Source organism: Schistocerca serialis, chromosome 5 (assembly GCF_023864345.2).
Source record: "Schistocerca serialis cubense isolate TAMUIC-IGC-003099 chromosome 5, iqSchSeri2.2, whole genome shotgun sequence".
In the NCBI taxonomy this organism is placed as follows: domain Eukaryota; kingdom Metazoa; phylum Arthropoda; class Insecta; order Orthoptera; family Acrididae; genus Schistocerca; species Schistocerca serialis.
The window spans coordinates 87,971,418-87,985,540 of record NC_064642.1 but is presented as its reverse complement, the minus strand read 5'-3'; the positions used below and the strand labels follow the sequence as shown (position 1 = coordinate 87,985,540).

Genomic DNA, 14,123 nt, shown 5'->3' with positions numbered 1-14,123 from the left:
AACATCTGAGGTCATCAGTCCCCAAGACTTAGAGCTACTTAAACCTAACTAACCTAAGGGCTTCACACACATCCATGCCCGAGGCAGGATTCGAACCTGCGACCGTAGCAGCAGCGCGGTTCCAGACTGAAGCGCCTAGAACCGCTCGGCCACAGCGACCGGCTACAATATCTGTACCTCTACCCCTAACAGCCTGCATATGTATACAATGACGGAAAAAATCGCAGCTCCAAAAATGATTAATGTAGAGTAACGAAATTTCGGGAATACATTTCCCTAGGTAACGTATTTAAATGATTAGCACTGCAAGATCACGGGTTTATGTATGTGTGAGATAATCCACTAGAAATGTGAAATGCTGGTACATTAACAACCGGTGTAACAGTCAGAATGTTGAATGCAAGTAAGTGAATGCGCATGCATTGCCTTATACAGGTGCCAGATGTCAGTTTGTGGGATGGAGTTTCGTGCCTGTAGCACGTGGCCGGTCAATACAGTGTACTGACGTGTGCCAACATAGCTTACCACTTAGCACGCAAATGGGCAAAACATCTGAACAGTCTTCTAAAGCCCAGGATGTTAAACAGACATTCTATGATATGAATTTGGACCTATACAGCAGCTAATATTATGTACGGATCATAACAAAAATAATTAGAAATGCTGCTGACACGTAACTAGAATGCATGAATTAATAAAAGTGAAAGTTTGGGATCTATTCTAGAAAGACAAAACAGCTATTCCCTTTTTCATTTTACATATAATTTATCACTGTGCTTTCAGGGCTCAAGTAATACACAACAATCATGTTCAATTACTTCCAACACTCAATAACAAAATATTTTACTCTTGGACATATTAAATTGGCGATTATTAAATTCGTTATCTCTACATATGAAAATTTTTATCACAGGCTGAGAGAGTGGGGAATAGTATGGTGTATTGGAATATCGAATACAACCTACCTGCTTTCAGATAACAAGAGTTGCATTACTTATTGAACGGCCCTCGTATAATGTATCGACATTTCCAGAATGACCATACAAGATGCTTTATGAATAAAACCGAAACAAAGCTGTTGATAAACGATCTGTAGATGCAGTAAACTTAAGGTGGAAAAACCAGTAAAAATTGATTATAATAACTGGTGCTGAAGTTTACCATGCAAACAAACTTATGCATGGAAGTTATTCCTTGACTCTTCACATATCCTATCATCCCGTCCATTCTTCTTCTCAATTACTGCAGAACACCTCATTTCTTATCTTATCAGACCGCCTAGTTTTCAACAGCATTCTATGCTTTCGATTCTCTTCACCTCTGGTATTCCCACAGTCCAAAATTCAACTCCGTGCAATGCTGTGCTAGAAATGCACATTCTCAGAAATTTCTTCCTCAAATTTAGGTCTACGATTGCTATTAGTACAATTGTCGTGGCCAGGAATGCCCTTCTTGCGTGTACAGTATTGCTGATCGTGAATGACGCTGGACTTCCCGCCCGATGATGTCGCACATGTGATTGAATGGAGACAGATCTGGTGATCGATCAGGCTGAAGCAACATGTCGACACTGTAGAGCATGTTCTGTCATAACAGCGGTATGTGGGCCACCGTTATCCTTTTGGAAAACACCCCCTGTTCACAAATGGCAGCACAAAAGATCGAATCACCAGAGTGACTTACAAATTTGAATACACATAATCTTTTAGATGTAGAAGCACACCTATCAACTTTCGTTTACGTCGCACAACTCCCTATGCATGTGAATACACCCAAAGATTGTAGCCTTTTTTATAAATACACATCACACATCAACATTTTATATTGAGACAGATAACAGAAGGGCAAATTCTTAAAATTTTGGTAATGATTAAACTTTAATGACCACAATTATATAAATTGTTGCCTATACATACATGCCAGCACCCTTTACAGCTCTTGTTTTAGCAATATTTCACTGATTTATAGATACAGTGTACAGAAGACATAATCAGCATTTAAAACGTAAGTTGTGAGACTTCAATATCAGCATCAGATATAAGAGGGAGATGACACCACATATGTGTACTTCAACACAGCAAAGGCGAAACATTCTAGAGTCATTATGTCAAGATGAAACTACCATTTCTCCTACGTGGGAGCAATATTGTGACAGCAAGATGCATGCTGTAAGAAATGGCAAGTAAGAACTGGGAACCATTTTGAGCAAACGTAAAAATCCTGTGGCTATACCATATAAAATGGAATATGCAGATGTGAAAATAGATGTTCTAATCGACCACCTGCCTAAACTATTGCAACAGCTTCGTGTGGACGACTATCACTTTATGGACGTGGATGTGTTGTTGTTGTGGTATTCAGTCCAGAGACTGGTTTGATGCAGCTCTACATGCTACTCTATCCTGTGCAAGCTTCTTCATCTCCCAGTACCTACTGCAACCTACATCCTTCTGAATCTGCTTGGTGTATTCATCTCTTGGTCTCCCTCTACGATTTTTCCCCTATACGCAGCCCTCCAATACTAAATTGGAGATCCCTTGATGCCTTAGAACATGTCCTACCAACCGATTACTTCTTCTAGTCAAGTTGTACCACAAATTTCTCTTCTCCCTAATTCTATTCAATACCTCCTCATTAATTATGTGATCTATCCATCTAATCTTCTGTAGCACCACATTTCGAAAGCTTCTATTCTCTTCTTGTCCAAACTATTTATCGTCCATGTTTCACTTCAATACATGGCTACACCCATACAAATACTTTCAGAAACGACTTCCTGACACTTAAATCTATACTCGATGTTAACAAATTTCTCTTCTTCAGAAACGCTTTCTTTGCCATTGCCAGTCTACATTTTATATCCTCTCTACTTCGGCCATCATCAGTTATTTTGCTCCCCAAATAGCAAAACTCCTTTACTACTTTAAGTGTCTCATTTCCTAATCTAATTCCCTCAGCATCACCCGACTCAATTCGACTACATTCCATTATCCTCGTTTTGCTTTTGTTGATGTTCATCTTATATCCTCCCTTCAAGACACTGTCCATTCCGTTCAACTGCTCTTCCAAGTCCTTTGCTGTCTCTGACAGAATTACATTGTCATCGGTGAACACCAAAGTTTTTATTTCTTCTCCATGGATTTTAATTCCTACTCCGAATTTTTCTTTTGTTTCCTTCACTGCTTGAATAACATCGGGGATAGGCTACAACCCCGTCTCACTCGCTTCCCAACCACTGCTTCTCTTTCATGCCCCTCGACTTTTATAACTGCCATCTGGTTTCTGTACAAATTGTAAATAGCCTTTCGCTCCCTGTATTTTACCCCTGCCACCTTTAGAATTTGAAAGAGAGTGTTCCAGTCAACATTGTCAAACGCTTTCTCTAAGCCTACAAATGCTAGAAACGTAGGTTTGCCTTTCCTTAATCTATCTTCTAAGATAAGTCGTAGAGTAAGTATTGCCTCACGTGTTCCAACACTTGTACGGAATCCAAACTGATCTTCCCCGAGGTCGGCTTCTATCAGTTTTTCCATTCGTCTGTAAATAATTCGCGTTAGTATTTTGCAGCCGTGACTTATTAAACTGATAGTTCGGTAATTTTCACATCTGTCAACACCTGCTTTCTTTGGGATTGGAATTATTATATTCTTCTTGAAATCTGAGGATGTTTCGCCTGTCTCATATATCTTGCTCACCAGACGGTACAGTTTTGTCAGGGCTGGCTCTCCAAGGCTATCAATAGTTCTAATGGAATGTTGTCTACCCTCGGGGCCTTGTTTCGACTTAAGTCTTTCAGTTCTCTGTCAAACTCTTCACGCAGTATCATCTCCCATTTCATCTTCATCTACATCCTCTTTCATTCCCATAATATTGTCCTCAACTACATCGCCCTTGTATAGACCCTCTATATATTCCTTCCACCTTTCTGCTTTCTCTTCTTTGCTTAGAACTGGGTTTCCATCTGAGCTCTTGATATTCATACAAGTGGTTCTCTTTTCTCCAAAGGCCTTTCTAATTTTCCTGTAGGCAGTATTTATCTTACCCCTAGTGAGATATGCCATAACAATTGTCCTCTAGCCATCCCTGCACAGCCATTTTGCACTTCCTGTCGATGGTGGATATAACGCAAAATTTCTTTGGGATTTTTAACAGAATGAAGATGTGTGACAACCTGACATCAAACCATGACTTCTGTGTATGGCTACCAAGGAGACAGTAATCTTGTTATTAGTAACAATAAGACTGTTTAATGTAGACGAGTTCCGATTGTGGAATAAATAATTACAACAATTTTATGTCCGATCACAAGCCCAGTAGAGAACACAGTGTCCTGGTGTGCATCTACGAGAGACTTTTACAACTTCCTTGGATAAAGAATATGATACAACAGACTAGAAGTCACGATTTATAACTGTGGAATGGATGGTGTGTTTGACCCTGTGAAAGACTCTCTAAATGTAATAAATGCCGACAAACAGTATTCACAATATGTTCTGCCGTACGATGTGCCAGTCACTTCTACATTATGTAAAATATCAGACAGCTTACAAGACATTTTGTGTTATTTTTTAATAGTGTTATGCAACTTGTTTTCTTGCGCAGTAAGGACGCATGAGACTTGACTGTTGTCCAAGTGAAACTTCTGGAAAGTCGAGAATGGGAGGAAATTATAATGAAAGTATAATCTGTCTGCTGCATTTTTAATTATTTATCTGTAAACTATATGGAGATTGTTAACACTTACTCTAACAAAGATAATATAAATATTACATGGAGTAATTTTTTTTTTAAATTCAGGACACTGTTATCCACAATATTGCCAAATTAGGATTTCTTCCCACAAACAACGTTATTCCACGGGTCTTAGGAAATCGAACCAATATATCAAACAGACTTAAACCATTTTCTATTAATGTAACTGGAATTTGTAGCAGAAGTTGTGGAGCTTTAATGTAAGGGCTAGATATGATAGAGAGATGACATCACATATCTATATCTTAATAAATATATGATGCTAAAAATTTCCTCCATATTATGTAAAAGTGTAGGATAGAATCTGACAGCAGTCACAGTGATGCATTAAAAAATTTTTCTCATTGGGTCTGACTCGGATTCAATGATGGGACTTGCACTAGCGTTTTCGACTACAGATAAGCGAACACAATTGTGACAATTTACACCGTACATCAGTATGTTACAGCAAAAAAAAAAAAAGTTCATCTCGCGTATTCACCTTCCATTTGTACACCTCAGATTTCATCCAACTTCAAAACAAAAATGTAATGGCGTAACGACTCGGCTGACGATCTTGGTGGCCAATTAATTGCAGTGATTAGCGTAAGTACGGCTGAGATGTTCCTCCACGTGTGCGATATAATGTGAACGGGCTCCGTCCTATTGAAAGGACATTCCAGTCAGCGTGACAAAGGAACGTCCTCAGGTGTTCGACAAACAGATTTTCCAAAAGAACCCAATTAATTCTGGACCTACATACTTTTTTTTAAAACGACTGGACCTACCGACATGTTACCGATCACGCCTCGCCAAACAGTGATCGAAAAACAAACTTGTAAATGGGCTTCAACTACAGCGTGTCAACTTTCCTGCGGCCATCGATGATTATTAGGTGTGCTGTTGATGACTGTCGACACGCTGTAAGCGAAATTCGGGTACAGGTTTCCCCGCATGTGATGTTCGCCATACACATATTCCTGGGGCGCTAATACCTGTGCAAAGTCGCCGTGTGCTGGTAGTAGGACCATGTTGCACAGTTTCAACTATGTGCAGCTGTTTCTGCAGAGACTCTTGAACCACACGTCCTCAGGCTTCGACAGCAGCAGAAGCCGTAAAAATACATCACTTCTGCATACCCTTAATTAACACAGATGTGTGATATTTTAGCCAGCGTGTGTACAAACATGGGTAACCGATGATTCTCTCTGGCACACTCTCAGTCGCACCTAACTGCTTCACTCACAACACACCATGGACAACTGGGCGTTCGGAAGGTTAGTTCAGTTGCAGAAAGACACCCCGACTAGTTTAGAGGCGGAAAGGCATCCCGAGCAGAGAGGTCGGTAGGAACGAGGTAGTTTGGAGAAGAATAAAACGTCAAAGAGTTTGGATGGTAACACTCACAGTACGATTCACTAGCTCAAAAACAAACGTGCATTAGATGTGTCCTAGCTTGGAAATCTTTCGCAGTAACGCATACGTTCATATGAAGTATTTGATTCAGTGTCAGATGAGTTTTCCATTAATATTCCTGAATACTGACCATTCCTCCTGGAGCATACTATATCCACTATAAGTACTTCGGAATTGATACTGCTAGATATTAATGGTTGGCCAAAGTATATTCTACCAGTAATAAATATTTCCGCCTATTTATCCGAAATATGTTAAATTTATTTATGTTGAATGTCAACTTTCAATCCACGTATCGAGAATCGGTCGTCTGTGCGTCTTCCTGTATTTTACTACAGTTTCCTATCGTTGCAACGTTCCTATGTATAAGAACATCCTCAATGAACAGCTTGACGGAGCTTCAGACATTATCCACCAGAATATTTACATACATCGTGTACGACGTTATAACACTCCTTTGGAGTGCCTCCGAAGTTACTTTCACATTTGAAGATTTCGCCACATTGAGAACGGCATGTTTGTTTTTGTCAGCTAGGGAGTACAAGGAGTACAATCACAGATTCGACATTCCGCATGCATGTATTTTCTTTAGTGGACGGCAATGTGGAACTGCTCTAATGCCTCCTGACATTCAAGCAACATGGCATCGACTCTGTGAAAAAAAAAAAAAAAAAAAGTTCAAATATGTGTGAAATCTTATGGGACTTAACTGCTAAGGTCATCAGTCCCTAAGCTTACACACTACTTAACCTAAATTATCCTAAGGACAAACACACACACCCATGCCCGAGGGAGGACTCGAACCTCCGCCGGGAACAGCCGCACAGTCCATGACTGCAGCGCCCTAGACCGATCGGCTAACCCCGCGCGGCTCGACTCTGTCTTCATGTTCTGTAGTTCTCTGGATCCCGTGGACGAACAGCCACGCTAATTTCACAAGATCTTTATTTGGGGAATCTGTGTTGACTTCATCTACACAGGGGATTTTCGTTCTTGAAAATGCTGCTATGCGAGCAAAACATACGTTCCGCAGTCCTACAACAGATTAACGTCCACGATACAGGTCCGTATAATTATGTTTATCTGCCCGGAAACGGGAACGATCAACGTATTTTCCATCAGTCTCCTTCCCTGAGTGGTCAGCACGGCTGACTGCCATACGGAGGACCCGGGTTAGATTCCCTGTACTGCCAGAGATTTTTTTTCCTGGGTAGAAGGACTGGAACGAGGTGCACCCCGATTGATGATGCCAATTGAGGAGCTCGTTGAGCGAGTAGTAGCGGCTCCAGATCACGAAAACTGGCAACAGCCCGGAGACGGGGGCGCTGGCCCCACACCACTCCATATCGCATCCAGTGACGCCATCAGCAGAGGAGGATACGGCTGTCGAACGGTACCAATGGGCCACACAGCACCTGTGCACGCAGCTTACGTTTCCGGTAACAATTTGTCCATTTTATTTGGACTGTTGAGCTCCGTGGCCGCGGATAATGATATTTCACTGTAAAAATACAGCAACCAGCCACTTGGTTGCTGTATTTTTCCAGTAAAATATACGTTTACCGTATTTTTCCAGTCGCTTGGGAACTTACATTTCTCCAGCGTTCTGCGATCAGCTACTGGCAAATGGGGAGCAAGTTACTTCGCATAATCAGTATTGAATTACTTGTGTCTGAAGAATGAGATTTTCACTCTGCAGCGGAGTGTGCGATGATATGAAACTTTCTGGCAGATTAAAAGTGTTTGCCGGACGGCGACTCGAAATCGAGACCTTTGCCTTTGGCGGGAAAGTGCTCTACCATCTGAGCTACCCAAGCATGACTCACGACCCGTCTTCACAGGCTCAATGGGCCAGTACCTCGTCTCCTACTTTCCAAACTTCACAGAAGCTCTCCTGCGGACCTTGCAGAACTAGCACTCCTGGAAGAAAGGATATTGCGGAGACATGGCTTAGCCACAACCTGGGGTATGTTTCCAGAAGGAGATTTTCACTCTGCAGTCGAGAGCTTCTGTGAAATTTTGAAAGTAGGAGACGAGGTACTGGCAGAATTGAGGCAGTGAAGATGGGTCCTGAGTCATGCTTTGGTAGCTCACATGTTAGAGCACTTGCCCGTGGAAGGCAAAGTACCCGTCTCGGTCCGGTACATAGTTTTAATCTGGCAGAAAGTTTCACATGTGTCTTATCTTGCTCACATCACTTTCCTCTGTTAAACGGTTGCAGTTGGTTTTCTACTTCACTATTACTTATGCCGATATCTGTTGTTACGCCTTTCGTGCGATGATAGGAAAGAGGGATGGTATTAACATTTTCCACATAGCAAACATCACCTGGCATATCTTCACTCGGTTTAGTAGCTGTACAAAAACTGTGGGCACTTTTCAAAGGATAGAGAAAAGTCAGTGCACTATTGGCAGTAGTTCATATCAATAGCTTCGGTTTCCCGATGAATCATGTGTCAATTGCTTCTGTTTCCCAAGGATTTGCGAGTTCGGCTTCTTTAAGTTCGAGAGCGACACTCTCCCAAATTCTTCGCACTGTCATCTGGGTAGGTACAGAGCTCGATGAGGACAGCACGGACATTTCTAAGATCACGATACGGTACAATCTGTAGCTGGCTACAGATCTTATTGGTAGGAATGTTATCGAACCTGTGCAAACCCCGTAATTCCTGTATTTATGAGCAACTGAATTACAGGCACCTACTGTTTTCGCTCTCGCGACAGCAGTGACACCGTGACAACGAGACCGTTGGGATCCCTTTTAGAGTCACGAACGCTCAAACGCAAAGCACAACTCACGGAGATGGGTGGGAGCTATGTCCAAAGAAGCAAGTGAGGTACCAAGATTAATGTGTCGTCGACTACGAAGTCGTTAGAGACAGAGCATAAGCGTTATTTGTGGAAGGAAACTGACCGTGCTCTTTGCAAAGACACCGTTCTGCCATTCGGCTTAAGTGATTAGGGAAATAACAGAAGTCCTTGATGACTGGACGGGGATTTGAACCGCTGCCTTCCTGAATACACGTCTACTGTCTTAGCACTCCGCCATCTCGCTCAGTACATCTATGGAGTGTTCCTCTAACTATTCGAACAGCAATCGGGAGCACGTGTTTACCTGCGGACTGTAAAGGTACCATAACGATAGGGGTACCAAGTTCTTTGGGAGACATATTCGGCGGACACTGTCGCGCCGACAACGCGAGTTTTTCGACCGTGGGTTTTTGAAGCAGTCACAGAGTAGGAGCAGACGGTTAAATCCAGAACTGTGGCGAGAGAGGAAGTAAAGAGAATCTTGACTGAAGCAGTCGTATTGAATATTGTCACTATCAAGAGTGAGGTAAATGTTGACAAGTGGTAAGCAGTGGTAGTGCGATAAAAGAAATACACTAGAGAATGCGAGTTACAGTAACGTAATATGAAACTGGGAACGAAGTTGCGGGACTCTTGTAGGTCAAGTGTTGAACATTAACAATCGCGCGCGCATGAAAAGGAACGGTAATGGTCCTAAAAGGTGCTCCCTTCAAGATTCAGTAATTTTCATGGGGAACATTCCAGTCCCAAAGTAACCAGAGTAAAAGTAGCTTTGTTGAGATAATGACAATTGTGAATATGGTCCAAATTATTGTCAGATTGCAATCGTCATCTAATAAAGAGACCTTAATTACAAGTAATTTTGGTTAATCATTAACTGTAATTCAGAAGTAAAACTGTGTACCGGACCAAGGCTCAAACTCTAGACATTCGCATATCGCAGACACGTGCTCTACCGAAACAGCACCTGCCAGTGGAAGGCAAAAGTCCCGAATTCGAGTCTCTGTCCGGCACACGCTTTTAACCTGCCAGAAAGATTTCATATCAGCGCACACTCCACTGTATAGTGAGAAATACAGTCTGGAAACATCCACCAGCCTGTGGTTAAACCATGTCTCCGTCATATCCTTCTTCCAGGAGTGCTAGCACCGAATGTTTCGAGGAGAACTTCAGTGAAGTTTCGAAGATAGGAGATCAGGTACTGGCTGAAGTAAAGCTGTGAGTAAGGTTGGTGAGTCGTGCTTGGGTAGCTCAGTTGGTAGAGCAATTGCCCGCAAAAGGCAAAGCTCCCGATATTAAGTCTCAGTCCAGCATACAATTTTAATCCGGCAGCGAGTTTCATATCAGTGCATACTCTGCTGCGGAGTAAAAAATTCATTTCGTAACTCAGAAAATTGTATTATCTATTATATTTCAGGTCAAAACGCTGAAAACTCTAGAAAATAATCATGCGGGTACATGGGATTGGAAAAGGACACACGAACACGGCGCTTAACCTTCCCTTGTTCACCCGTCCGTAAGTTCTTCACCCGCAGCTAAATAATTTCCTTTGGTCTTATTAAATCTGTAACATCTAAGTTAACATTTTATATGGAGAGAGGTTGAAAGGTATTACGAGGTACAGATTGCTTGCGAGATGCTGTAGGTAAGAAAACGATTATACAGGGTTGTCCACCAGCGGGAAAAAATGAAAACTTCATGTTATCCCGTATTAATTCCTCCATCACAAATCCGGCATGAACCGGTTACCGCCACGCCTCACAAGCGAACACGATCATCTTGATCTCACATTTTAAGCAGGAAAAAAAGAGCACTTGCAAGGTATCAGCGTCAGCAATCGATCCCGCCGGAAATCTTGGCCTTAATTCTGATAGTACACAGTCGTAAACTTCAGAATGTCCGGCTCTTAACATTAGCGAGTTAGGTTAGTTTGTCACTCGCTTCACTCCATTGCAGCCGCCTAATGCCAAAGAGCGAAGTACTGTACAGCTGACTGACAACCACAGCTCTGCTATTGGCAGGATGTTAAAGGTGAGGGACGAGGGGTGGGCGATTCACATCTGTCTAACGTGTTTTGGAATCTTGTCCGACAACACATGTCATTTTACGCGAAAAAGAGGTAAAATGAGTACTAATATGTCAGCCTCACCTTTTACTTTAACTACATTCTCGTACTGCTATTATGTAGCAGTTTTGTACACTTACAGGAGTTCGGCGCAAACAAGGAAATATCACAAGAAATGCATATTTCTACATAAATGCAGATGCTAGCCAAGCCAGTAGGTTGCGCTGATGTATTTGACCTCGAGAGGCACCTGTACAATGTCCTCAATACGTTGCAAGCGTCAGTCGTGGTCAAAGCAGTGTTCGGTGTAGTTCTGAGTGCATTATGTCGCGGCTGATTGTATTCGAATGTGGGCAAGTTGCTGGTGGATGTTTCCGTAACCGTGGTAGAGGAAGAGTTTGCTGTTTCAAAATGGTTCAAATGGCTCTGAGCACTATGGGATTTAACATCTAAGGTCATCAGTCCCCTAGAACTTAGAACTACTTAAACCTAACTAACCTAAGGACATCACACACATCCATGCCCGAGGCAGGATTCGAACCTGCGACCGTAGCGGTCGCGCGGTTCCAAACTGAAGCACCTAGAACCGCTTGGCCACACCGGCCGGCGTTTGCAGTTTCAAGAGGCGCCTTATCTAAGACTTATACCACTTACGGGAAAGAGGAAAAAGATCATTCGCTAAGTTACAACACGGACGAAAGTGTGCATTGAGTGATCGTGTTGAACGGTCACTGAAGAAGAGTGTGGCGCAAAATAAGAGAACAGTAGCCGAAAAAGTCTCTGCAGAACTGAATATCGCATTCATGAACCCTGTCAGCGCCAGAAATTTACTAAGGGAGCTGGCAATTGTAAAACGGAATTCCAAACCCCCTCGCAAGGTATCAAGCGCTAGCAATCGATCCCCCTTGAAAATCTCGGCCGTAATTCTGATAGTACGCAGTTATGAGTTACAGAATGCAAATGCACACCACAGGTAAACGTGGTGCCGAAATCAAAAAGCCTGGACTATAGAGCAACAGAGCAATGTCATTTGGTTGGATGAGTATTGTTTCACATGGTTTTCAATGTCTGGACTAGTCTACATCCCAAGAGTGGAACTTGGCGGGGATTCGGTAATGATTTGGGCAGCCATACTGTGGTATTCTGTGAGTCCCCTTGCTCGTCTGCAGGGTCGCATTACTGCTAAGAATTATGTGACTATTTTGTCTGATCACGTCCATCCCACGGTACAGTGTTTGTTCCCAAATGGTGATGCAGGGTTCCAAGGTGACAGCGCACTTGTCCACACAGCTCTCATCGTCCAGAACTGGTTTTTTGAGAACCAGGATTAATTGTCGCATATCCTCTGGTCACTACAGACACCAGGTCCCAATATTATTGAGCCTTTGTGGTCTGCTTTGGAATGAGGCACGCGTGATAGTCATCCACCTGCATCATCTTTTTCTAGAACTTGCCACGGTTTTGCAGGAAGAATGGTATAAGATTCCCCTGAAAACCATACAGGACGGGTATTTATCCATTTCGAGACGACTGGAACTTCTTTTAAATGCCATTGGGCTTCTTACACCGAGTTACAAGCATGATAATGTTATTCTGTACTGTCAGTCTACAGCAACACCTCCAAAATCCCATCGTCATTGACAATAAGCTCCCCTTCATTCTTTCAACTATTTCCCAAGTATGAAGATGGTATCTGTTCCCGAAAGAATAGATACCATTGATGACCGTGCAGGTTCTGTAGAATTAAATAATAATTCAATCGAAACCCTTAGCTGCCGACAGGTGTTGTCGGTGTACATCAATGGGGACAGCTGAAAATGTGTGCCCCGACCGGGACTCGAACCCGGGATCTCCTGCTTACATGGCAGACGCTCTATCCATCTGAGCCACCGACGACACAAAAACAGTGCAACTGCAGGGACTTATCCCTTGCACACTTCCCGTGAGACCCACATTCCCAACTGTCCATAGCCTACATTCGTAGTGTTCGTAATAGATATTTCCCCATTCACTCATTACTTGCGGCAGACTCAGCTGACGAGTCCCGTAAGAGTTCGGGCAAAGCGTGCGCATTCGCACAGAAGAAGGCCAATGGCCGAGTAGCCTTTAGCTATAAGAAGATGGTATCTGTTCCCGAAAGAACAGATACCATTGATGACCGTGCAGCTTCTCTATAATTAAATGATAATTAAATCTAAAACCGTAGCTGCCGACGGGTGGTGTCGTTATACATCAATGAATGGGCAAATATCTATTAGGAACACTACGAATGTAGGTTGTGGACAGTTGGGAATGTAGGTCTCACGGGAAGCGTGCAAGGGATAAGGCCCTGCAGTCACACTATCCTCTGTGCCCTCGGTGGTTCAGATGGATAGAGCGTCTGCCATGTAAGCAGGAGATCCTGGGTTTATGTCCCGGTCGGGGCACAGACTTTCAGCTGTCCCCATCGATGTATATCAATAACAGCTGTCGGCAGCTAAGGGTTTCGATTTAATTATCATTTATTTCCCAAGTTTCTTCTCCATAATTTTCTCTACTTTCTACGTAAGTTTTAAATATTCTAATCTGCGTTTCTGATCCGATATGTGTACTCTACAAAAGTCCATTTAACAATTTAATTGTTTCTCTTGCCTGGTCAATGAATTACTTATTTTCGCTCTTTCTGGATCCATCTTTCTTAATAATGACTCCCAAATATGTATAAGAATCCACAGACCTTACTATTCCGTAATCTAACTACAGGTCACGACTCGCTCCTCCAGTAATCAAATATTTCGTTTTCTCTAAATTAAAGGTTAAATTCCGTTTCTTACATTTTCGGCCAAATTTCTAACCATGTAAAACGTCCCCTTTGAGCAATTATACATGACTGTGCTTAAACTGACACATAATATTTTTTTTTTTTTGCGCAACGCAATCTGACTTTCAATAATCCCTACAAAAGAATGGCCCTGACTAACATTAACCTATACCTTTCACAAATCACTTACCTCACAAAAATCTTCGTTACTCGAACTACCGCAATACAGCGAGCGCCACTACTGCCAGCTAAATAAAAGATTCAAACTACGGAAGGCACTAACTACTGATAGGCATAGAT

General features: G+C 42.5%; 1 non-coding gene across 1 annotated transcript; it reads right to left on the bottom strand.

Moving 5' to 3' along the window:
* Positions 1–12,845: 12,845 nt before the first annotated feature.
* Positions 12,846–12,920, bottom strand: Trnat-ugu (transfer RNA threonine (anticodon UGU)). Its single transcript has one exon. It is a non-coding gene; the product is annotated as a tRNA-Thr (tRNA).
* Between the last annotated feature and the right edge of the window lie 1,203 nt (positions 12,921–14,123).